The sequence below is a fragment of the Macrotis lagotis genome, chromosome X (genome assembly GCF_037893015.1).
Source record: "Macrotis lagotis isolate mMagLag1 chromosome X, bilby.v1.9.chrom.fasta, whole genome shotgun sequence".
NCBI lineage: Eukaryota > Metazoa > Chordata > Mammalia > Peramelemorphia > Peramelidae > Macrotis > Macrotis lagotis.
In genome coordinates this window covers 453,174,692-453,182,060 of record NC_133666.1, presented here as the reverse complement: position 1 = coordinate 453,182,060, position 7,369 = coordinate 453,174,692, and the positions used below count along the sequence as shown (strand labels likewise).

General features: G+C 40.2%; 1 pseudogene; it reads right to left on the bottom strand.

Moving 5' to 3' along the window:
* Nucleotides 1-4,790: 4,790 nt before the first annotated feature.
* LOC141500507 (large ribosomal subunit protein uL1 pseudogene) lies at nt 4,791-5,475 on the bottom strand (annotated as a pseudogene).
* Between the last annotated feature and the right edge of the window lie 1,894 nt (nt 5,476-7,369).

Genomic DNA, 7,369 nt, shown 5'->3' with positions numbered 1-7,369 from the left:
TTTAAGTGCTTACAAATTTCATTGCAGGGAAAAAACTTTACAAGTTTCATGAATAAACTTTGATTATTCCATGAGTAAACCTTGATTATTCAGTGATTTTCTTAACCCAGTTTTTCACCACCAGTTCAGCCTATTTTACAAAAGTTAAAATAAAATTATAAGATATTTTAACATCCTGCTAACAGATTGACTCATATATTCTGAAATAGGCATTCATGTTTTTGAAAAGCAAGTATAATCATATTGATATGATATTAAGGAGATATTAATTGGTTAAAATTATATCGGAGTGCTAATTACTGATATTATGTAAGGGAGAAATTAACTGGTCAAATGGCATTGAGAATATATCAGAGCCCAGTGGCTGGGGGGGCTAGGTGGCATAGTGGATAAAGCACTGGCCTTGGAGTCAGGAGTACCTGGGTTCAAATCCTGTCTCAGACACTTAATAATTACCTAGCTGTGTGGCATTTAGCAAGCCACTTAACCCCATTTGCCTTACAATAAAAAAACCCTAAAAAAAAAAAGAAAATATATCAGAATGAGATTTTGAACCGACAGTATTAAAATGCCACTGTTCCTCAGGGGCGCCCCCTAAACCCCTGACAGGAAGATGTAGTAACCTCAGTCTTAGGACCAGACTGATAGTATTTGCTGGGAATGGAAGATCAAGTCCAGGATCTCATTATATAGAAATCTTCTTGAGTAACTAACTAGGTAGTGCAGTAGATAGAGACCTAGGTCTGGAGTCAGTAAGTCCTCAGGTCCCCTCTTCTTATTCCACCCTAAAAAATTTGGGTCCAGATTCACCTGGGAATTGGTCCAAAGGTCTGCCTTCTATAGCTACTTCCTGGTGAGAATGGGTCTATAAGGGCTCATTTGAAGGGGAAAGAGAATGCAGTCAGAACATGATTGAGACAGCATCCAAAGGAAGAGAATAGTCAGAATCTGGTATAGGTTGATATTCAACTGAAGCTACTAGTTTTTATTTTTATTTCCTGCATTGCTATTATTTCCCTCTTACTCAGACTCTTTGACTTTTCTTTTTACCTTATTTGGTCCCTGTTTGCTTAATCTTTTTCTGAGATTTGTTTCCTCCAGGCTACCAGGCAGTGTCCATTGGTAGCCTCATCTGGATAACAGCTTCTACTCAAATCTGGCAGTCTATAGCCTTTGGATACTGTTGTCCTATCCAAATTCCTCTTACCCCCCAATTCCCTCTCAAATGGGCCTTGATAGGCAAGACCAGCTCTATGACCATTTCTAACTTTAAAGTAACTACAGAAGAGAACTCCACCCTAATTCCCAAGGGAATTTGGTCCAAATTGTTTATGTGGGGAATATTGAAGAAAAAATTTTAGGGAAATATTTATCTAACCTTTTCTGTAATATTGAGGAACTATAATCTATGCTTGTCTGGAATTTTCTGTGGACCTCTGACTTCCTCACAATTGTTATACCTGACATACTTCTGAAATGTAAAATTCACTAAGATAATAGAAAGCAACCTCAACCTTTCCCCCTACCCCTCCTTCACCTATCTGGCACATAACCTCCAAGATGTATACCTGACTCCAGTCATGTCCAAGTAGATCACTCCTTGACCCATTTCCCTGATTCCTTCCTGCACTCTCTTTTCATGTTGGATCCATATTAATTTAAGCCCAGCTACCTTTCTTGTGACTGTTGCTCTTTTCCCCCTTCTTAGCTGTCCTTGATATACTCACCAACCCAGTTTGTAGGTGTTTCTTCTTTGCTTAAACTTAACTATCTCCTTAAAAATTCACTTTCTTTACCTTGAATTAGCTTGTAATTTTTTGCAGTTACATATGAATTAAAGTTTATGTCTTTTCTTATCTCCTGAGTCAGAGAACCTTGTGATTTTTTCATTGGTAAACAAATCTTCACTAATCCTTGCATGTTTCCTCCCCTGAGTCATTCTCTTGGCTTCAGACTTAGAATAGAGATTGGTACAAAGTAGGCATTAGTAAGTGCTCATTTTTTTTCTTTCCTTCCTCACAAAATTCATGTATTGTTAAGAAGATGGTAAATAAGGACTTTGAAAGAGAAACATGATCACCAAAAAAGTATAGGGGTGCATAGCTCCTAGACCTCTAAACCAGAGAGGACTGTTTGAAATCATGTCTCTGACATTACTGACTATGAGAACATAAGGGGAATGGAAGAAGTGGATGGGAATGATCCTACAGGGTGTGAAATACTACCACACCCAAGCACAATGCATTACTACACAAAAAGTCAGCAAACATTCATTAAGAACTGGTCACAGCAGTCTAAATAAATTTCCTTTCTTGATGGGGTTACTAGATTAATAGACCAGAAGAATGCGACTGTTAAGGTATAACTAGATTTCAGCACCAACAAAAATCATAATAATAACTAACATTTGCTTTAAAGGTAAAACTTTGAGGATCTTTTCTCATCTGTAAATGATAGGGTTCAACTTGTTGCTGGAAAATGTGTGACTGGCTAAAAGTTTCAGGGTTCAGTTGAACTTGAAAAAATTTGCTTAAAAGGCAGACTGACACAGAAGAATTTAGGTTCAAAAAGTTTATTTAGGGATTGCTTTGGTTAGCAAATATTTTCAATTTTAATTATATTCATTTTATTTTGTACAAATGATTTTTTATACATTACTAAAATACTCTTGTTTAAGAGTAAACATAATACCCCTCCCCCCCCAAAAAATAGGCCCTCATGAACAATAAAGTAAAGGAAAGAGGCAAAAATTAAAATTAAAAATTAAAAAAATAATAGGGGTAGCTAGGTGGCACAGAAGACAGAGCACCAGCCCTGGAGTCAGAAGTACCCAAGTCCAAATCTAGCCCTAGATACCCAACAATCACCTGTGCAACCCTGGGCAAGCCACCCCAACCCCACTGCCCTGCAAAAACCAAAAACCAAATCAAAATAAAATAAAATGCTAATAATAATAATAATAATAATAATAATAATAATAATAATAATAGTGGCCAGATGGTGCAGTGGACAGAGCACCAGCCCCCAGAGCCAGGAGCACCTGGGTCCAAATCTGGCCTCAGACACCCAACAATCACCCAGCTGTGCAGCCCTGGGCAAGCCACCCAAGTCCATCTGTCCTGCAACCCCCCCAAAAAATAACAACAACAATAATAATAATAATAATAATAATAATAATAATAATAATAAATGTGCTTCAGTCTGTGTTCCAACACCACCAGCTCCGTCAAGAGTGGATCACATTCTTTAGGATAAGTCCATCACAAAAGCTACTTCCATAATTTTCAACTGCCATTGCTGATCGCAACTCCCTCCATTCATACTTCCCCACTACCATACACTGTATTTTCTCTCTCCTTTCACTCTGTCCCTCTTCTTAAACATGCTGTAGGGTAGCTGAGTGGCACAGCAGACTGATCACTGGCCCTGGGGCCAAGAGGCCCCAAGCTCACATACTACCCCTTTATGCTGAGCAACCACCCGGCCCTGTGGTCCCAGACAGGCCATCCAATCCCAGCAAGAAGTAATAAAATGTGTTATATCTGACCACTCTCCCAAACAGTTCAACCTCTCCTCCATCACTCACCCCCCCATCCCCCTGTCCCCCCTTCTCTCTTTCTTATTCTAGATGTCTATACCCCATTGAGTATATATGCTGTTTCCTCTCCTAGCCACCTCTGATGAGAGCAAAGATTCCCTCATTTCCCCTCGCCTTCCCCCCTTCCATATCATTGCAATAGCTCATTGTAATAAAAAAAATCTTATTATATGAAATATCTTAGCCTATTATACCTCTTCTTTCTCTTACTCCCATTAAATTTTCCTTTAAGCCATTGACTCCATTTTTACAATATATCTTCAAATTCAGCTCTTTCCTGTGCTTCATCTATAAAAAGCTCCTTCTACCTGCTCTATTAAATGAGAAGTTTCTTATAGTATTATCAGTATCATTTTTCTATGTAGGAATACATGTAGTCCATCATCATTAAGTCCCTCATATTTCACCCTTCTCCTCCACTCTCTATGCTTCACCTGAGTCCTGTATTTGAAGATCAAACTTTCTGTTCAGCTCTGGCCATTTTAACAGGAACATTTGAAATTCTCCTGGTTCACTGAAAGTATATCTTTTTCCCTGGAAGAGGACGTTCAGTTTTGCTGGGTAGTTGATTCTTGGTTGCATTCCAAGCTCTTTTGTCTTCCAGAATATTATATTCCAAGCCCTACAAGCCTTTAATGTAGTTGCTGCATGTAGCCCCACGGTATTTGAATTGTGTGCTTCTGGCTGCTTGTAATATTTTCTCTTTGACTTGGGAGTTCTGGAACTTGGTCATAGTATTCCTGGGGGTTTTTTTGGATCTCTTTCTGGGGGAGATCAGTTGATTCTCTCTATTTCTATTTTTCCCTCTGCATCTAGGATATCTGGGCAATTTTCCTGTAGGAATTCTTTAAAAATGATGTCAAGGCTCTTTTCCTGATCATGACTTTCAGGTATCCCAATAATTTTTAAATTATCTTTCCTGAATTTGTTTTCTAGATCAGTTGTTTTTTCAATGAGATGTTTCATATCTTCTTCTGGTTTTCCTTCTTTTGGTTTTGAAGCATTGTGTCCTGACTTCTCATAAAGTAAGCAGCTTCCTTCAGCTCCATTCTAGATCTGAAGGATTTGTTTTCCTCAGAGAGCTTTCTTGTCTCTTTTTCCATCCGGCCAATTCTGCTTTTTAAAAAATTCTTCTCCTCAATAACTTTTTGAACTGTTTTATCCATTTGACCTAAGCTGGTTTTTAGCATGCTATTTTTTTTTTTTAGCAGCTTCCGTCATTTATTAACACCATGTTGATTTAATACAGTCGCTGGGGCTTGCCCATGGTGCTCTTGATATACAATGTCCTCACATTTTGCCAGTTTTTCTTTAGCAGAGAAACCAGGAAGTTGACAGCCAGGTGGATGTTGTAGACAAGCTCATCATCTGTCATCTTCACATGGCCAACAGCTACTGCCAGACACAGCACTTTTTCATCTGGAACTTGATAGTAGATTTAACCTCATCAACTTTCACCAGCATATTCTCATTGTGGGTGAGCAGAGATGGAAACTTGCCAGCTTTTTTCAGACCAGGGCCCAAGATTTGAGGGATTTGCTTGATCAAGGACTCAGAGGCCAAAAAGGCATCATATTTTTTAGCCAGTTCCTTGACCAATTTCTCATTCTTATTCAAATTCTTCAGGGCCTCAATATCCATGTGGGAGATTTCTACAGCTTTGGCCTCATCACAGTGCTGCTGGTCTCCCAGGACACACACAGAAAATTTAGGTCAGGGGGTGGATTTGAGCCTGATGGAGCCTGATGGGGATCATAGTTCTTCAGACTGATCTGCAGCTCCACAGTTTCAAAAAACTTTTTGCGCTTGCTCTGGGTTCCATGCAGGACCTCCCACATGGCTTCGTACAGTGTGTCCCGAGAGACTTTGCTGCTCATGATGGCGGGCTGTATGCACACTGGAAAAGAGCATGCTATTTTCTTCAGCATTTTTTTGGATCTCCTTGACAAAGCTGCTGACTTCTTTTTCATATTTTTCCTGCATCTCTCTCATTTCTTTTCCCAATTTTTCTTCTATCTCCCTCACATGATTTTCAAAATCTTTTTTGAACTCTGTCATAGCCTGAACCTAATTTCTGTTTCTTGCAGTCTTTGGATGCAGGAGTTCGTACTTCCTCATCTTCAGATTGAGTGTTTTGATCCTTCTAGGGATCATAGAGAATGTACTTCTCAATGTTGCTACTTTTTTCCCTCTGTTTAGCTTTTGTTTCTCTGTTGAGCTTTTGAGTATTATTGGGACCCCCCCACACACAAGGGTCTCAGTGTTTAAAGCCCTGTCTTCCCTCCTGGTCTGTAATGACCACAAGTGCACCCCTCTGTCACGGGGCTGAGGTGGAGGGAGCCCTGCTGTTCTATGGGGGGCCTAGACTGTGATCAAGATCTGAATGTGGTCAGAGCCCCAGAGTCCTGTTCCAGATACAGAGGACAGACCTTGGAAGTCTCTCTCCACTCCCCTACCTAGGCTGAGCACTCAAGGCTCAGTTGCCTGGGGGCTCTTTCTGCCTGCTTTTGGTTCCTGGATCTGGGTTGCCACCATCATGCTGCTTGCTGAGTGCTCTGAAGCCTGGCTTCACGCACTTGCTCTGGCAAAGCACCGCCCCCTTCCTTCACTCTGGCTGGCCACCCCTCTAACCCCATGGAACGGAGCCTTTCTGCCATTTTCCAGGTTACCTTGGGCTGGAGAATTGCCTTATTGGATCCCTCTGTGGGTTCTGTATCTTGAAAATTTAGTTACAGTCCTTATTTTATAAGTTTTCAGAGAGAGCACCTAAGAGAGGCTCTTCTCCTGTCACCATCTTGGCTCCTCCTCCTGGTTAGAAAAATCTAAAGGAGAGAGAGATGAAACATAGCAACAGCAACAGCAGCTGCCATCAGGGAATAAGTAATAAGAAAGGATATATGGGCATGAGAGTTTATTTAGGGGATTATGCTGCCAAGATCAGGCTAGTCTCCCAAAGAAAAATGAGCAATTCACTTGAGTAGATGTGAACTTTTTAAGGGGCAGGAAGATGAAGTAACTAGAGATATGGGGATAGTAATTCAGAGAGCAGAAACAAAGTAATGAGGGATATGTAGAAGAGGGGTGCAGCTCAAAGAGCAAAGAAGTGATACTTAAGGACATGTAGATGAGAAGTAGTAGCTTATCTTTCAGACTAGGGTAGGGATCTATTGTTTTGTTGATAGGGGTTTGTCTTATGCCTGGGGACAGGGAGAAAGTGCAAGATAAATGTTAATGTTAGGTCAGCTCAGAGGTTAACTACTTGACTTGGTCAACCCAGAGGGAATAGAACATATTTCTCTGCCCAATATTTCCTCTACTACATTCTTTAAGATTTCCTTCTAGCTCTAAATCCTAAGATCTATGAGCAGAGCAGTAATTAACCATTCTAGGAACTCAGGGAAAGCACAGTATATGTCCAAGGAAGACAATATGGAACATATCATCAAATCAACTTTTTGATTTAAATTTGGATAAGAATGAAAAGAGAAACCCGAAGGGGAAATCCTAGACCTCAGGACATAAAGTCCCACCAGACTTTATGGGACAAAACTCTCTTGGAAGAAGAAAGGAAAGAGAGCCCATATCATCACCTCCATGTTAAAGAGATGTGGCATTGGGTCAGGAAAAGAGCTCAGCTAGAGAACAGATTTCAGAGGAAGAAAGCACACCATCTATTAACTCTCTGTTTTTCCTTATTATTCTTGTTAACTAAGTGCTAAGCTTAGTGAAGTAAATATGAGTGTTAATAGTGCCCTTTATGGGGCCAGCTAG